The sequence below is a fragment of the Nipponia nippon genome, unplaced genomic scaffold (assembly GCF_047370975.1).
Source record: "Nipponia nippon isolate SJK-2023a ecotype South Korea unplaced genomic scaffold, ASM4737097v1 scaffold_5, whole genome shotgun sequence".
Classification (NCBI taxonomy): Eukaryota; Metazoa; Chordata; class Aves; order Pelecaniformes; family Threskiornithidae; genus Nipponia; species Nipponia nippon.
The window spans coordinates 86,691,200-86,709,927 of NW_028262369.1; the positions used below are offsets into that span (position 1 = coordinate 86,691,200).

Genomic DNA, 18,728 nt, shown 5'->3' on the forward strand with positions numbered 1-18,728 from the left:
AAAGGAGAACTGGGTATGCAGATGGTGATTTTACACAAACACTGTACCGGCGTAAATGACAAACGTGGAGGCCAAGGCAACTGCCAGTCCCATCTAGCATGAATTTATCAGAAAGGAGAGGGAGAGAACACTGTTAGCCTCTCTCCCCTCAGCAGCAGTGGATATAGTAATCCTTGGGATCTGATCAATAGGTCCCATGAAGTTCACAAGCTCCCCTCCTCCCTGCAGCACTTGGGCTGCATTTGGGGGCCTACCATCCATCTTAGTAGGAATGGGTCTACGGCCATCTTCTCCATTTAATTCCTTATACACATCTCCTTGATTTTCTTTGTCAATTACTTCCACAATAAAAAAAAGATTTTTTTTTAATCAAATAGAGCTATATATCTGGGTTTTACATCTTTGCCATTACTAGTTTCTAGAACTGATTTCAGCTAATTCTTGTTTCAGCTAACCATCTTTCTAGAATACATTTCTACTTATAAAATAGAACTGCTCAGAAGGGAAGTATGAGTTCTAATCTTTGCAAAGAAAATATATTTGCTGCTCAGTCATCCCACCACACTTACTGTTGTTCATGGCTCTAGCAGTGACACAGAGTGCCCTGTTATATTCTTAGTGGGCTAGAAACTAAATGCATGCATCAAAAATACTGTCCCTATCTCTAAGAATTTGCAGTTTAACACATATTAGAGCATGATAAAGCAACAGCTGGAGATAATTTTTTCCATCTCTACTGAAATCTTGTTTAGAAAGTGAACATTTATTGTCTGCAAAACACTTAGAATAAAATAAACGCGATACAAATGACAATGAAAATTTTCTCCCCTAAATTGTTCTATAGAATTTTTCTTCCTAAAGTACTGAAGCAAAAATATATCTGTAACACCTATGGTAACCATGGAGATTATACCAGGCAACATGCATAATGACTCAAAATGTGGCATCAGACAAATGCTCTTTGTCATGACTGGATTACTATAAAGAAGTAGGTTTCCCCTAAACAATTTGCAGAGGCAGGATAGATGTGGTTAATTTCTCAACCCTCTTTTTTGCAAGGGGGAAGGGGAAGTATCAGCACTGTGGTATGGGCAGCAGACTAATACTGTGTTCGGTTTGAAAAGACCCAGCTTCCCAGGTTCTTGGTAGTTTCATCTCATAGATATGATTTCCTGAAAATATTTCTCTTCTGTGAATAGTCACATCAGAGCAACTGGTCCCACCACATTGCCTGCAGGACATGAAAGATGGCCATGGAGACATATAGTTACTGAATAAATTGAAAACAATTCTAATTTTTACTTGTTGTTTGTTTGTTTGTTTGTTTTAGGACTACATACAAATGCACAAAATCTATCTTAAAAACAATTCATGCATAATCCTAGAAATACCAAGATTTGGCTAATTTAAGCATCAGCTATAAAACAACATTCCTTCACATTTGGCAATATTTCTTTCTCTGCTTATTCCTTCTCTGCATGGATAGCATCAAATAGTAAATAGCGCTCAGTCTGCCAGCCTTTAATGCAGGATGAATATCGATGCTGTTCTTAATCTGATACAATCTATAATGCAGAGGGGAAGAATTACTGGAATTGGGACCTTTCCCAATAAACAAACGCGAAAAGAGAAAGTCACTTTTCCACCTAAGGGGTTAACTAAAATCTGGTGTTTTGCAGTTGTTTGAGTTAGGAGGAGAAACTGATGATGATGCAAGGATGATGTCAATCCTATTTACTTACAAACAATGTAGAAAACTTGGTTTCCTCCAAGACAGGAGAAATTCAGAAGATATTTCCGTTTTATGCAGTCCTGAAGTACTCGGCTGTTTCTCAGAGCCACACACCTGCTTTTTTCTGCCTCTGTAACTTCTTTTTTTCCAATTCCCGGCATTTTTTGCCAACCCTGAAATTACAGACTACAGTAAATCTCTTTCCAGTTCCTCCTCCTCCATTTTATTTTGTTTTGGCAATAGGCCATTGTTTCACCTATCACTTTTATAAAGCTGGATTGCTTTTTCTTTTTTTTTCTTTCCATTTACTTTAAGTGAGAGGCCTTTTTAATGCTCTCCAATTTCAAAATACAATTTCACCCATCCATCAATAGATAGTGGTAGATGGTAATTAATTCTTTCCCTTTGTCTTCTGTAAGAGGCTACAAAGAGGCCTAGTGTGAAAGCAGGAGTTAACACAACTATTTAACCTGTTACTTCTGTCCCAGAGGATCCGAACCCCCAGAGATCAGTGGTAATAACGACTCCCATCGCTTCCCAAAGTGGGCGTTATTACGCAAAGCGCTATTTTTCTAGAAGGAAGAATTTTACCCAACATATTCACTCTGACTTCAGTGTGTGGAATTGAAATAGGTCAACATTTAAATCTAGAAAAATTAACCAAATTAAAGCAGAGAGAAAAGGTATGTTTTCCTTTGTAACTGGCTATGTCTGACAGCATGCCTGGTAACATTAGAACTGGGCAGAGAGAATTTGGATTTGGGGACTGATAAAGATCTGAGGAAAGAATTGCAGTAAATACAGCAATAGCCGTTTTTTTTCTTTTTTACCTGAGCAGTTAAAACCGCTCTGTGCTGCACACGTACAGGACAGTATCGCGGTACAATGATTTAATGGAACACTCAGCACCCACAACACTGATGAGGGGAAGCAGGGAGATTTCCATTCTTTTGCCTTCTAATCTCGGAATTATTAATTTGTGCAGCCACAAGTAGAATTTGCACTAAAATATGTGACGCATTTAAGACAGAGCCCTTCCTAACTTGTGTTGGGTCCAAACGCAGCCTGCCGGGTTTACGGGCTCGGCTTCGCAGCGGGGCTCTCTGCTGGACCCTGGGGGGAACCATCGTTACGGCAGCTCCCCGCAGGCCCCGTTCCCTCACAAACAGAGGCGGCAGCGGGGTGAGCGGCCCCCTCCCGCCGCTCCCCTTCAGAGGACCGCACCCGGCGCGAACAGGGCCGAACGCCGCCTCGGCGACCCACACCCCGCGCCGCGCGCCCGCCCCCGCGCCTCAGCACCGCCCGCCCCGCCCCTCCCCCGCCTCCCAAGCCGATTGGCCCCGTCAGCGCCACGTGACCGCCGGGGCGGGGCGGAGGGGCGGGGGCGGGGCGGGCGCGCGCGCTCGCGGGGAGCCGGGGCCGGCGGGAGCGGCGCCGACGAGGGCGGTGCCGACGAGGGCGGAAGTGCGCGGCGGGGGCGCGCGGGCGGCGGCACCCCAATGAGAGCGCGGGGGGCGGCGGCGGCGGCGGCGGTTAAAGCGGAGCCGGGCGCCGGGCTGGGGCCGCAGCGCCGAGCCGGGTCCTAGCCCCCAGGTGAGAGGGAGCGGGGGGTGCCTCGGAGAGGCCCCGGGCCCTGCCACTCGCGTCGGGGTGGCGGGGAGTTCGGCTGTCCCGGCCCCGCTCCCTCGGTAAGGGGGGAGGCGGGGGCCGCCGGGTCGCGGCCGCGGCCTGAGCGGGCCTGGGCCCGCGAGCTGTGGCTGAGCCCCTCGTCCCCTTCCTGTGCAGAGGGAGGGGAGGTGACGTGACAGCCAAGGGTGCGAGGCGAGGAGAGCCCGGCGGCTCCCCCTCCCCCGGGACGCGGCTCCCGGGCCGTCGGAAGGCTTTGAGGGTGAGGAGGGAGGTGGGGGAAGCGGCGCCTCGCGTGTGTCCCTGGGCCTGCGTGGGAGCCGGCGCGGGAGGCTCGGCTCGGCTGCGCTGCAGCCGCCTTCCCGTGGCTTCGGCTACTTCTGCCGCGTCCCGGCGGCGTCGGGGCTGAGGGGGAGTCATCGGAGCGGGGTGGGCGCTGTGGCTTGTAGCTACAAGCGGGGCTCGGGGAGGGAAAGGGCGAGGAGAAGCTGGCCTTGAGAGTCAGTTCCTCCTGGGCAGGCTCCTCTGCCTTCCCTGGGATAAGTGATAACGTGTCATCTGTGAGAGATAAACGGAGGGTTTGAGATACTATCGATCTCAGCTGAACCAGAAGTTTCTGAGGGATCTTGTTTTATCTGGCCAGGTTCTCTCTCTTTGCTGCTATTTATTCTTCCTCCAGCCTTAGCAGTGTAGATCTTGGGGGAGGAGAAAGGTGGTGCCTGAGTGTGACCTTACCTGGAGAAGGGCAGGGAGCGGTTGTGAGACAGAGCAGCCCAGTCATGCTTCCTCAACAGCTGCTGGAGGCCTGTTGAATCAGCTCTGATCCTAGAACCAGAGACTTAGTCTTGACTACCCCTGGGTATCTTCATGGGGGAAAGGGAGCAGGGAGACTGTACCTGCACTAGGACCAGCCTCGCCTTTTTCAAAGTTTAAGTCTGCAGTCTGGGTAGCTCTTTGCATGTTGAACTGTCCAAACATTACTTCTCTAGTTCTGAGATCCTTGTTTCTCTTGTGAGGGGCAGGGAGGTGCCTGTCTGTTCAAGGACATCTTCAGAGCAATGATTTTCAGGAAAAGCTGTCTCTTTTAGATGCCTTAACTTCAGCCTGGGGGCAGGGGGAGTTTACCAAAGCTGAGAGAAGGAGCTAACAACTGGGAAACAGACTTGTGGTTCTCGCAAGTGATTTGCTTGAAGGCTGAAAAAAAACTTTATTGAAGAGAATTTAATAGTGATAGCTCAATCTTACTTGGCAATAGCATCTTTACAGCTTATTTGCTTACAGAGTTGTTAAAATAGTTTTATCTACTGCTTTAATCACTTCTGTCCCCTGTACACTGAACGTAGATTTTGCTTATGATCAGATGATATTGACTTACCATGGTAAAAGTTTTTGCATTTACTTCCTGTATTAAATATTTTATTGAAGGAACAGAAAAGCTTTCAGACTACTCCTGTAAATAAGTTTCCTATATTAGATTTTTTTAGTATTGAATTTTGTTGTACACCTCTTCTGGAGTAGACCAACTTGATTCTGTTTTGCATGCCTGGAGAAAAGTGCAGCTGACCTATTTTCACTGGTGTTATGTATATGCTGCGGAGGAATGTCTAGTTTAAAGATTTAGTTGGAATGCTTTACAAAAACTCTTAACTGAAAGCTTAATCTGACCAGACAATACCCTTTCTCGGCCACCCTTTAAAACTCTCAAACTTGTCTCTAATTGTCAGTGCAGTGGTACTGGATATCTGGATGGAGAGCAGTTGAGACACTTTGATCAAATCAAGGCACTAATGATGGGACACTGCATAGACAACTTGTATGTGTATGCTGAAATCTGGAATGATATATAGATTCTGCAATCTAATGCCTCTTTCAGGCTTTAAGTTTTTTCAGCTGCAGCTTAACTGATTAAGCACCAACTGTTATTTGATCAAATGCTGGATAAAATGGCTCGCTTCTCTGGGAAGTGTTGGGGTCCAGGCTTCACGAAGCAACAGAACTGTCCTGTGAACAGAGCACAGGTGGCCAAGTGATGTAGCAGAACAAGCCCTAACATCATGATTTGGGAATCTGGTTTGTAGTTTATTCTTGTCCTGTTGCTTTGTAAACTCTGTTCACTTTCCGTGCAGTGGATACTTGCACTTTAACTTGATAATTTCTTATTAACTAGATTCAAACTCCATGTGACTAACTACTGATTAAGTGAATTGCTTTCTATTACACAATGAATTTATCTGAATTAATGGCCTCTCTTAGCAGAGGTACTGAAGGAGCCTGTTTCTCATGACAGCTGTGCAGGCAGTAAGTACTCATGGGAATGCAAGTGCACAGTAGTATCAAGACAGACAAACAGTGACACAGGTCAGTGGGTGTCTTGTGCCTGGAGCAAACAGCTCAGGATGGGAGTAGTGGTCTTGAGCAGATTGAGTGAAAGGCAGCGGCTGGGGAGGCCATAGAGGTAGATAAACGTGGGTCTTATGTGCTTGCTGCTTTTCACACCCTGTGTGCCTGACTTCAAGTAACTTTTGCATGATTGACTTATGAAAGGTGCTGGTCCTAATTATCAACCAGGTTAGATAACAACTGTATTCTCAAGCTCTTTCTGTCTTGGCTTGGAAGTAATATCCTGCTGATTGAAAACCTTCAGTTCTTCAGGTTTTGTCTCTTCCTCCACCCTCCAAACCCCATGTCTCTGGTAACTCGCACCACCATCAAGCAGTGGTGATAAGGTTCCGTTGCTCGTTACCTGCTATTGCATGGAGTGGCAAGGTCAGTGACCAATCTCGGCTGTTTCACTCTCCTAGTGGTAGTAATCAATTTTGTTGCTTTTGTTCTATGATACGGTTGATATCTGGCTCTTGGTAAGAGGCTATGGAGCAGAGTACTTGTTAACAAAAGTACTTGTTAATAGCTGCCAAAGAGCAATCACTTTGTTGATAGCTCCTTTTAGCCCATTAAACAGGACTAAGCAACTTTCATCCATGCCTGCCCCAGAAATATCAAGTCATCTTGTCATTTAAGCAAGATAAGTCTATATAACTCATGCTTTGTCTCTTCATGTTCTTCCAAATACTGCTTTAATAGTAATATTAGAGGATCTGTTTTGTCTCTTGTGCTTGAGATGTGCAAATATGTTTTTCAAGACCTGTCAGAATGAGAGTCATGAAGTCATGTAATGTGAGAATGTTATTTAGGCTGCAGTGTAAGTAGCTGCTTGAATCTTTATGGTGACAAAGTGCTTGCTTAGAGCAATCACTCTCAACTGTTTTATATGGGATCTTGAACCCATAGTCTGCCTAATGCTTGCTGAAGTGGCTGAGAAAAGAGCAAATAATGGTTGATTACAGCAGTATGAGACTTAATGGAAATGCAGTCCTGACCAGGAATCTTTGCAGGATCACAAGTCAAAGACTGAAAAATCATTCCTGGGATTATAAGCATTTGTTAAAGCCTTAATCCTGTCAACTGTTACTTTGTGAATTAGTGTTACTGTCAGTTGATGTGATTAGTATGAAATATTTCAAGCCACTAAAAGTGCAATGAAACTGGGGTTTTTAATATGTTCTTCTTAAATTTGGAATGTGGCAGAACTAATCTGAAGTCAAAGCGTAGAACTGAAAGCTGAGGACATGCTGAGTTAAGCAGGTACTGTGATTTCTCTGGTTTCTAGCTCTTTCTGTGTATATCTTACCTGTAGTGAAAAAGCCCATTTTTCAGAAGAGTACTGGAAACCTAGACTCAGCCCCAACTTTGGGCATGGTTTTGTTCATGTAGATGGCTATGTTAAAGAATGTTTCCAATTTAGAGTTAATACTGATGACAGCTTTTTTTTGTAAGCTAGTGGCCTAAATCACAGGTTTTAAAAAATAAACAAAAAAATCCCACCTTACAGGTAGGATTATACTCAAAACATGACAAAGAACTTTAAAAGTTTAATTGTAGGAGCTACCTGAACATGTTGCAGAACACTGAAGTGGCTTTTTTTAAATGAGTTGGTTTGTAAGGTTAGTGCTACCCTGCTCAGCAGGGCACTGTCTTGGGCAACACTCTAAAGCAGATGTTTAATGAGTGAAGTATTTTTAGATCAAGGTATATGCCAGTTGCCTCAGCTTTCCAGAAAAGAGGTGGTTTTGCTAATTGGGGAGGCTGCTCCCTGATTAGAATGAACTAATTCTGAAGTATGTAGAGCTCTACAGCCTTTCCACTAAACTGCTGCTGTGGTAAGAAACTCCTTGCCATGATGATACTCTTCTGCTATTTAGTGTTCTTGGCTTACTGTGAGATCCCATTTTGGGTAGGTAAGGAATTCTCATTAGTGTAGTCACCAAGAAGTCTCACTGACTGACTTTTATGGCAGCCTTCTGCTTTTATCTACCATATCATAAAATAGACTAGCCAAGCAATTTAAGGAGATGGTCTTTCAAAATACAGGAATGTGTGCTTGAAACTGGTGCTATTTCTCATTCTACTTTTTCATTTTCAAAACCCATTTTAGGAAGGAATTTAATTTTTTAAATAATTCTGCAAGCTCATTGAAAATTTACTTTTAAGTTTGTCTTATAAGGCAAACTAAAATCAAAGTAGGCTTTATGGGTTGAATCTGTTCTGAAGCTGTAATGGAAGGAAACTACTTCAAAAAATTATTAGACAGAAGTAGGCTGACTGGTGGTGATACTGTACATCTTTATCTTTTGTTTAGCTTGTAAAACAAGGATCAAACAGTGATCTTGTCCAACTCCCTTTCCTTAAGTATTCACAACTGTCTTCTAATCATAGCTACCATCTGATGAGCATGCCTCCTATTATACTCTTGCAAATAAATATTAGGGTTTCTAAGTGTTATTTGTGAAGGACTTGCTGTAAGCTTTTTAGCTTCGCTGTACTACTTGTATAAGTTGTCAAATAGGCCTTCCACTTCCAAAGACTCCCTATAAATAAGATTGTAGTAACTCTATTGCTGGGGCACAGACTTGAATCGTGGAGTTGCTGAGGCTGGAAGACACTTTTGGAGACTGTCTCATCCAGCCCTCCTGCTGACTGTGCTAATCCTGACCCATAAACTGGCTCATCATCTATCCCTAGGTAGAACTTCATACATTCCTGCTTTTCTCATGGGAAAGCCAAGTCTCCTGCCTTGCCTTCCTGACCTGTCTGTCCTAAAGAGCCTGTAGCCATCCACTGCAGTGCTCTAACCATGAGAGGTATCCCAGCTCATCTCTGTGATCCCAGTGAGGTTATGGTCCCTGCAGCTACACACAGACCCCCAACATCTCCTGTTTGTTCCCTGTGACGCATGCATTAGTGTACAGAAGCACCCTGTTGTGCTGATTTCCCAGGAAAGGTGTGAGAGCTGAGATGAGCTGGCTGTGTATCAGAACAGTAGGGTTTTTTATTCTGGTAATGTGCTCTGTGGAGAGAGGAAGTGTCTCAAAAGAGCACACGAGGATAAATGTGTAGTTCATATTCTGCGTTGGTTCTGTATTTTCATGTGACTGGTTGCTTGCTAGGTCATAAAGGGAAGTGTCCTGAACTAAATGTGTCCTGATTTCTCTGTGTTGAAGTCAAGTGGTTCTGAGTTAAGTCTGACACCCCAAACCAGAGTTATCAACAAGCGTGTTGTATCGTGCCACTCTTCCTTATACAGCACTCTGGAGGCTCTGTGGTTGGAGAGCATGTGTTTGGCTGTAAATGCTTTTATAGTGGTAGGCAGAGCATTCTCCATGAGGGAGACCAAGGATAACACTTCTCCCATAAGGGAAACTCTCCACAGCTTTTTAGTTTTATTAACTTTACACTTGGAGTAGGGATACTGAAATTGCATTGTAACCCCTGTGCTGGTGTAATAATCCAGTTTCTATTTAAAGACAGAAATACTGCTTTTGGCTTTGAGATAAAGTATGTGAATACAGTAGACTGGAAAAGTACATGCCTCTCTGTTATTTAAAACATTTGTTCTTAGTCCAGTAGAAAGGTAGCTTCTTGTATGTGCTGAATACCGTGGTGTTGTATTTGCTCTTCCTGATTGGGAAACCAGAGTGAAGAAATCTGTTTAAAGGTGACTTAATGCAGCAGCTGAATTATGGATAACTAGTAATTATCTGAAGTGCTAAATGTCACTATTGTTGCTTTATGTGATGCAAATGCATTGACTGAAAGATGGGGAAAAGGTTCAGTGCTTGGCACTTGTGTGGTGTGCCTGATTGAGGGAGCTTAGGGACTCACAGTATACGTCTGTGAACCCTTCAGTTAAGTGCTTAAAATAGTGAAAGTACTTTCAGAGGCTACAGGGAGATGATTCCCCAGTGCCCCTGGGGTGGTGGGACTCCATGGTTAAGAGTAAGCTCTGAGTAGGGGTTTATTACTCGCCTACCTCCACCAAATGCGAGCACAACAATGGCTTACGTTTCCCCAAATGGAGAAGTGAACATGAGATGCTAACTTCAGTTTAGGAGCAAGGAGTGTAATTGTATGGGCAGAGACAGTTGCATCTGCTGCGAGTACCGAAGCCAAACTCAATAGTATTTGGGCTCCTCATTTATTCCAGGCATCCAGTTCACTGGGGAAACTGAAGACAGTGTGATCTAGTGAGATCCATCTTGGCGGGGGGGGGGGCGGGCGGGCAGTGGTAGTAGCTCGTGGCCTGTCTGCAGTGTCTTGTGCCATATTTGCAAGACCAATGGGCTGGCTCTAACAGCTCAAGGATCGGGAGCGTGAGAGGAGGAAACTTGTCTGGGTAACACTTCATAACAGCCGAAGAATTAAATCCTGCAACTCTGTAGCATGCTTATGACTGAATTGGTATTTGTTGGAATTTGCTAGATGAATGTTAGTGGCAGCTTCCTTGTAGATTATATAGCTGCAGATTATCCACTGAAGTGAGGACTGAAACCATGGTGTAACCTCATACTGATGTAGGATTTGAATTTTAGGTTATTTTGAACTCTAATGTGCCACTTAAGACATTGCGTAAGCTGAAATATTTGGCTTGTCTATTTGTTATATTCCCAGAGATCTGATTAAAAATTTGTATTAGATTAACCATCTGAAGCATGTCGTTATCTCTTAGCAGTGGTTTGGTGGACTTGATGTATGCTGTGTATTGAAGATGAGCGTGGTCCTGCATGCACGAGCTTTCAAAAAAGCACAGTTGAAATATGCTTTGCAGGTCAATGGGAGTGAGGCTGTTGTACAACTCTGTTGCTTGAGTGTCGTTTTCCTGGTATGAGCCTAATTGACTTGTGTGAGATATCGTGCAATAATTCACCCTAAGTAATTGGGCAACTAGACAGTTACCACCACAGTGATAAACTCTTAGCGTAGTAATACTGATTAATGGTATTAACTCAGTCTTCGTGCTTGTAGAAGATTTCTATCAGGTTTCCTAGCAAGTTCTTGCTAGGATAAGAGCAGTGTGGTAGATCCTTTTCTTCTATATCCTGTCTGCAATGTGTCTTCTGGGCATTAATGCTAGACCTTGAGGCTTCTTGAAGGTACTTGGAGGTCCGGATGGGTATCTCCCTACAGAATTGTTTTTAGCTGTAATGGCCCTAGTGTCTTATGACTTCCACTTCAGGTAACACTATATTGTTGAAATAGAGTGTATTCTGCTTGGTGCTATGTACAATCTGCTAGTTGCTCAGCACTGAGTAATATGGAAAAAGGGATGGTGGTTTCTTATTTTTTTCCCCTATAAAACTATATAACTATGATGCTTCTGTGTGCCATCTGTGAAACAGTGAGGTAATTTGAAGTATTAATAACTGTATTGCATTGACCTGTAACTACCTTTATCTAAATACTAAACCTTTTGTGCAAGAGTTTAGGGGGACTGTGATGGACTGGGACCTTCCCTGAGGGACCTCACTTCTCAGGAGGAACTTCACTTTAGGGTGGTGCTGCATGCCCCCACTGGGGGTATGTGTAATGCTTGTGAGCCTGATGCACCTGCTGTCTCTTCTGGTGAAAAGTGATGCTGCTGGTTAGGGAAGGAAAACAGCATGCTTTGTGTGTATTTACTTCTTTGCTGTTGACATGGGACAGATACCTGTGTGACAGGATGCTACAATAACATGGCAGAGCTGGTGGGTTGCACTCAATGAAGCAAGCAGGATGCAAGGCTACTATTAGAATCTAAAAGGACAGGTGTAACATCAAAGCTGCAATTCTGCCATGTTGTTAATATCAAAGGTGCACACCATCTGTAGACAACGATGTCAAAAGCCTTTAGAGACCAGAACAGGCAAGAAACCTACTAAACATGGCCCTAGTTGCTGCACAGCTTCTATAGACTTAAAGGGATGCTTTCACTTTGATTAGTTCAGAGTGCAAAAATGAACAGAGTAACCCAGCTCTAAAAGGCGGACTATTCTATAAACAGTGCTTTAAATTGTTTTGCAAAAGTTCTCAAGTGTGGCAGCCTCTTAATCCTCAAAGATGCCTGTTGTGCAAGTTCCTTACTGCTCTAAAAGGATGACTGTTCTCATTGGCAATGTTGTAGGGACAAAACTGCTTGGGTACTTATCAGGAGGGGTAATTCTAGATCTCTCTGCCTTGTTGCTGTCTTCTCTTCCTCATGTGTTTATCAGTGTCACTGGAGCTGATGCTGCATCCAGGACAGGAATTCAAGCTTCCAAATAGTGATGATGATCTGAAGGCACAGTGTCATGTTAGGTCTCTCTGTGCCTTGGTAGAGTCATGAGTTGGGTTTTTTGACATTGTAGCAGCATGAATACAAAGTGAGCAATGTCACAGTTGACTTACTGACACAGATTTCTATGGTATTCTCCCTTGATGCATGCTGGAGTATTGACAGTTTTCCCAGCATTACACTGTCTGTTTTTTCTGATCCCCATTAGGATCTATAAGGAATCCTGTAGGGGGAAACTGCCAGTTTATCTCCTTCCTCCGTGAGGAAATCTGGGTAGAGATGACTCACCTACTGACTGTAGGGGTGCAGCACTCTGTAGACTATTTTCATGCATCATATCCTAGGTGAGTTCACCTTGTGGATAGTATGGTTCAGTAGATGAAGTGGAACAGCAGTGGAGACAACCATTAGCTTCTGTTCTTGCAGGTATTTCGAATGCTTTGTATGCATTTAACATACATGAATTTAGTACAAACATACTTGGCTTAGTGTCATCTGTCTGCCTAGATTCAGTTATGTAAGTGACTAGCGAATTGCAGTTGTGCAAATGCATTACTGCACAACCAAGTAGCTGCATTTCCACTTACTGGGCTCAATTTTGAGATGAGCTGTGTTTTCTTTAAGCAGGAATCAACTTGGTATCATAGCATAGGCTTAGCTTGGCAGTAAATTGGGAAGGCTTTTGTGTAACTCTGTCCTCTTATTCTAATAGTCTCTTTAATGCTGCCTTCTGTGATTCCTCCCTTTGTTGGTTGAATGGTCTTTGTATTTATAAAGAGTAAGGGGGGGAAAAACAGGCACTGCTTTATTGGGCTGGGAAATGGAGATGCCTACCTAAACACTCTGTGCCTGTGACAAAAATAAATAATTATAATGAAATGAGCATTTTTTACACATCTGTGTAAAGACATCCTAAGACCAAAATGAAGCAGGAGAAATAAAGCTTGCATTCTAGTGTCTGTATTCAAGCTCTGATTAAGATGACTTGCAAGGCTTTATGGACTGCATGACCGCAGTATTGCGGAACAGTACTGTGTTGGGATGCCTACATGCAATGATAATCTCTTGATACAGTTGTTACCTGGCTGATAAGAGTATTAAATTTATATCATGACCTTTGCAACCTTATTTAGTCTATTTAGTCAAACATAGATGTAAGTGATTTTTTTGGGGGGATGCTGCAGTGCCTTAAAAGTACTATTTAAGGGCAATCCTTTCTTCTTCATCTAGCTACTGATCAGAAACAAGTTACTCAGCTATTTTTCTTCCACTCTAAGGGAATTCTAAAAAAATCCCAGATATTTAAGTCCCTTAGGAACAGTGATACGTATGCATTTGCCTGTATTTCAGTTCAGCATAAGACCTGACTGTAGTTTAAAGGGTTGCTTTAAACAGCTACTCTTCTGATGCTCAAACTGACCAGACTGAGTTCTTCCTGTGACTGAATCTTTGAAGGCTGTGTTCAAATATGCAGCCTTGCTGCAGACTTGGATAGGATTTGGTTCCAGTTTTCCTTGAATATCAAAAATATTCTAAGCAAGGTTATTACCTTCAAATTACTGCTAAGATGTAAGATATTGTCTAATTATTTGTAATGAATAATCTAGAATGGTCCTTTACAGAGTGATGTGAGAGGGCATATATTTAAGAATTTTATCTAGCAAGTAAATGCCTGCTGCTGTCAGATTTGCTTTCTAAGCTATAATGATGCATCTGTCAAACTCGTAAGCAGAGTTGGGCTGTGCTTGGCAAGGATGGCAGAGGGGCAATGTGCTGAGTATATACAGGTATTCCATAGTTAGAACAGATCGCTATTCTGGTGACCCAGATCTGAAGCTAGCCTTAAAAGGTGGGGTTGTCCAAGTCTAGCTATAACCTTTTGCAACTAACAGTATGCTAGACTGTAGGTTGCTAGGGTAATGATCAGTTAAAGTAGTAATGCATTTGGGAGTCTCCTGTTCTTCACGATCTTGTTCTATGTAACTGCATGTGTCAGAAAAATACTGTAAGTCTTCGCATAGTGAGTCCACTCTTCTAAAGATCACTTGATCTTATTAAATAATTTTAATCTAAGAGGAGAGCTTCTGAAGATGACATTTGCATGCAAATGTGTGGAATAGTAAAAAGTAAGATATGGTATGAAGACTTAGATCACTATTGGGAATTCTTAATCTTAAGTGGCTGGATGTCCAATGCTATTGATAGTGTTAGACTATTTTAGCGTGATTTCTGGGTCCTGGTGTGGAATGCTTGCTTCCTTGTGTGTGCATGTAGGGAAGACTCCTGATCACAAGTAAATTAAAAATACTGCTTTTATATTGCATATGGTATGCCTCAGATATGCAAGTCTTAAGGACTCTCCTGCAGTGCAAGTTCATCATGCAGGCTGCAGTCGTCTTCTGGAAGCTAACACTCCAATCAGATTAATTTGGTGAAATACAATTCCTGAAGTAAAACTGTTCTTCAACCTGTGTTTTTCCTTTCCCTAGCCTTGTAGGAGACAGGGAATAATCATGGTCTGGCTTTAGGTTCTGGTTTAACCTTAAACTGCTGCGACATTGCAAACTTATTGTCTTGGGCTTACTTCTTGTGCCCATTAACTAGCAGTGTTACGTATAGCTGCTGCTAGAGAGTAGCTGTGACAGCCAATGTCTTTAAATGTAGATACAATTCTGGTTTTTGGAAGGGATTAGTAACTCATTCTAATTGATTGAAACTAGTGTAATGTAAGCTTGTAACTTTCAGTGCATCAAGTAAATGTATTCATTCTGCAGTTTTTCCTGTAGCATTTAGGTGTATGGCTGTTGCCACTTCTTCCAACAAGGGTACAGTCTATAAAGAGTATACCCTTTATGCGTACAGAGTAAGGTGGTTCCTTGCCCTAAAATCTTACTTTTCCTTCTGATGTTAGAGAATATTAAGTTTTCCAAATGCATTTCTAGTTTCTGGTCCAGTGCTCTTATCTTTGCAACTGCAAGTCTACTAATAGATCTTGCACAGAGAGAGAGAAAATGCCTGATTACCAAAAGCAAATCTCAGTCTTGGGTTTCACTCTAGTGCTCAGCCTGGACACTGCAGCAGGGTGTTGGCTGCACCAGCACACATGTCTAAGGAGCATAGCTTGAACAGGATCAGGGAACTTCCCTGTTTCTGCAGCAATATAAGTAACCTTTCGGCTGCTGTAATTCTACCTTCTTTGGTCTCAGTTGTACAAACTGTTTTTCTTCCCTCACATCAGCACTGGCACTGAGGCATGTGGCCTTGCTGATCTGACTGGCAGACCCCGTCACCATGCTGAATGGCTTTGCTACAGGAGGAGATGGACTTGAACAGCCAGGGGCAAGGGAGAGGGGACCCAGGGAGAGAGGATGGTGACAGCAGCATTGGGTGATATAAATGGGGGCAGTGAAACTGCTGCCTCAACCTGCTCTGCAAGACATCTCAAGCTGAATGAATTCCCTGATCTGATTAAGCATGGCCCAGAAAAATCTTTAGCCACACCTGACAAGGTAGAAAAACCCAGTGGTACATGGGGAAGGCTACATGGATATCCCAAGCAGGAATTCTGCCAAACACATAATCTCTGTTTAGCTTGAAAACCAATAACTGGAGACATGCCAAGAGGTAAGATATTAGCACAGCAAAAGAAGATAGAGTAGCATTTTTATTTTTAGCCTGCATATCCTAAAATTTTCAATAGCATTAAACATCCCACTTAATCTCAAATGAACTGTGTTTTTTTATAGTTGAATTACCAGTTGGAGCATTTACAGGCCATTGAAAACTAATGGAATTTCAGTACTTAAATATTTTCTGGATAACCTCAGAACAGCTGAGGAGCTCTTACAGTTCATAGCTCAGTGAGATTGTTAATTAGTTTTGTGATCCAGGGAGTTTCTGTGACTGCATTCTTGTGTGCATATCACAGAACCAAATGCCTCAAAGCCTCTAATTCGTATTCTGATAAATGAGGATCACTAAAATACTGTTGCAAAACCTTGTCCTTTCTGTGCTTGCTTTTGATGACATCATATTTAAGTCTTTAATAGGTTGAATACCCAGATTTTCCTTTAAAAGTAGGTATCTGAAGGGTTTAACAAAGCTCCTCTGTCAAGCTATTGGGCTAAGGGTTTCTAGAATCCCATTTTAAAATCTAAAGAATGGCTGCTTTCAGTGGCAGGATAGCAATGAAAAGAAATGTCCAAAGATATCAGCTGCATAGTGAGAGAACAAGGGCTGATCTCAGCAATTTTGAGCATAGAGCTTTATTTTGGTTTTAAATCTCAAACTGAATTGGAAGAACTAGAAGCAATTCCAATTGAAGCCTTGGGAAGGGTCTAGAATTTTTTATTATAGTAACAGAATATTTACTGGAAAACAGGTAGACTTAGTGAAGTTTCTCATGTTTTTTTTCTATGTATTCACATGGGCTGTAGCAAAGTGTGTTCCTTTCTTGCGAAGCGACAGGTGCTCTTTCCTTTCTTTGACTGTACAACTGTGGAGTCTTAATGCAGGTGAAGTACAAAGGGATGTAAAGTGCAATCTGGTTAGGAATACATGTAGTTATTCAGTAATAGTCTCTGCATCTTGGCATTAGGTAAGCTAATCCTGTTTGTTAACAATGTTCTGAACAGTTAAACTGTTTAGGCTGAGGAGAGGGTGGAGAAACTGGCAAACTGATGCTTAAGTTTGGAGTTTATGAAGCTGTTAATAAACAAATGCCTTGAAGTGCTCAGTTTCAAGGGACCAGCCAAGAATGACACAACATTGTGCAGGTTTCTCTGCAGCAGGAGGCCTTAGTTAACCTGGAGAAGTTATAACCTAGACAGGTAAGACAAGGGAAGGCTGAAATAGTTGGTGAGCTTAGGGTTATGCTTCTTATATCGAGGGTGATGTGGTTTGATTAGTCCTGTGGCCAAGTACAGATTTTCAGAAGTCTAAATCAAAACAGCTTTTTAGCAACCACTATGGTTTGATTTGTAGATCTTGCTGTGCTTCATGTGGTCAACCTGTCTGTTGGTGTAACCTTCATTTCTTGGTCTGAAGAGCATTAATGGTTGGACTTGATGATCTTAAAGGTCTTTTCCAACCTAAATGATTCTATGATCTTTCACTAGCACCACAAATCTCCTATTGTGCATATGGCTTTGTGTAACCCATTATAAAAAAAAATCCATAGTTATCAAGTCAATGGCTTAATCATCATCTTTTAAAGCAGGTGAAGCAGGTAATTACTTCTAATATCTGAAAGATGAAAGGCTGCCTGAAAAAGTTTATGCTCTGACCTGGGAGCTCTCTAGCACTTGATTTTGAAGCAGGATAAGCTGTAACCAGAGGACACACACACCCCCCAAATTTTTCAAAAGGGTTTTTTAGTTTTTATGACACTTACAACACAAAGTTCAACATGGTGTCATTAAACCTGAGGGCAGGATGACAGATTGAAATTAAGTGGATTGACTGGATTGCTTCCCTTCCTGTCAGAGGAGGGTAAATCTTGTTTGGGTACAATTTACTTCCCAGCAAGTAAAGAACAATGTGGGAGGGGAGGGAATACTTATCATAGAATTAGGTGGCTTGTCTGGACACTTATTCAGAGCGGCATCTTCAACAGATATATTAAGGCCAAGAGTCTTAAGTTTACATTCCCTTGAACTGAAGGGAATTGAGTAATGTTTTAAAAGTAACTGCAGTCGTCACAGGTTCTTCTAGACACTGCTACTTTTTTGAGAGGTGGTTGGATTTCCCAAGACTTCCTTTTCTGTAAGGAACAGATGAGTTAATGTCAGTGTCTTCACTGCCTCAAGGATGCTTAATCTACAGAATGGCATGAATATTCAGCCTTGCCTACTCAGAGATGACTGAGGAGAGACCTTCTACTTGTGTTAACTGATTTTTTTTTTTAACCTCAAGGAGCTGTTAGATTTGAGTTTTGAACCATAGTGTGTAAACTGTTTCTTGGGCTGCAGGGGTGGAAATGCAAGTAAACAAACAGTTGGCTCCAATGACTTCTCTCTTATTAGAGTATTCCTATTAAAAATCTCACTGTGCCCCTTCCTGAACCAGTGATGTGCTATTAGCCTGTTTTATAAACACTGGTACTTCTGCACTGATACTGCCTGTGTCAATCCTATGCCACACTGCTGCAGCCTTGCCTTGTTCTGTACTGCCTGGCTGCGCTGGGGGCTATGCTCCCTCTGTTGCCACCAAAGAAGAGATGCGTTGTGTGAAGCTTCTGGGATTTCACTGAGGGCATACAGCATAGGGGTTGTGTTGTGAGCAGACTCCCTCATTCAGAGTTCATGTAGTGTTGATAGTCTAAAAGATTCGAGTGGTACTTGTAACAGCTCTGCAGGGAGAGACTAGTACCTTGGCCATTAAGAGCTGGGCTGGCTTTAGATGCAATCAAACTGTAAATTGTATGCTATTGGATGGGGTTTGTTTAATATTATACTTTGGTTACAAGTCAGGTAATACTGTGCATGAAGGCTGACCTTGCAGTTTCTACTGGCTGATGTTGAGGTAGGATGGAGAAGGAAGGATTTAAATATTCTCTCCACTTACCTCTATGATGAGCTTGTACTGAATCAAGGTGGTCAGTTATTTTGCCTAAAAGGCAGCTATTCCTTTAACATGACCAGGTAAAGGTGTGGTATCTGTATTGACAGGAGGGGGAAAGTTGCTATCTTCTCTCTTGGCTGTTATTAAATAATCTTTTTATTGCAG

The 18,728-nt window shown here is 42.7% G+C and overlaps 1 protein-coding gene across 3 annotated transcripts in view; it reads left to right on the forward strand.

The window, feature by feature from the left end:
• RALB (RAS like proto-oncogene B) overlaps positions 1 to 18,728 on the forward strand; it is a 50,678-nt gene that overhangs the window by 20,750 nt on the left and 11,200 nt on the right. The window contains exon 1 of one of the 3 annotated variants that reach the window (XM_087733162.1): positions 3,166 to 3,325. The exons of 1 other annotated variant lie outside the window; for it this stretch is intronic. The gene's annotated coding sequence lies outside the window, so the exon portion shown is untranslated. Of the gene's footprint in view, positions 1 to 3,165; positions 3,326 to 3,397; positions 3,621 to 18,728 lie in introns of those variants that run through there. One more of the 3 variants, XM_087733165.1, reaches the window with a different exon arrangement.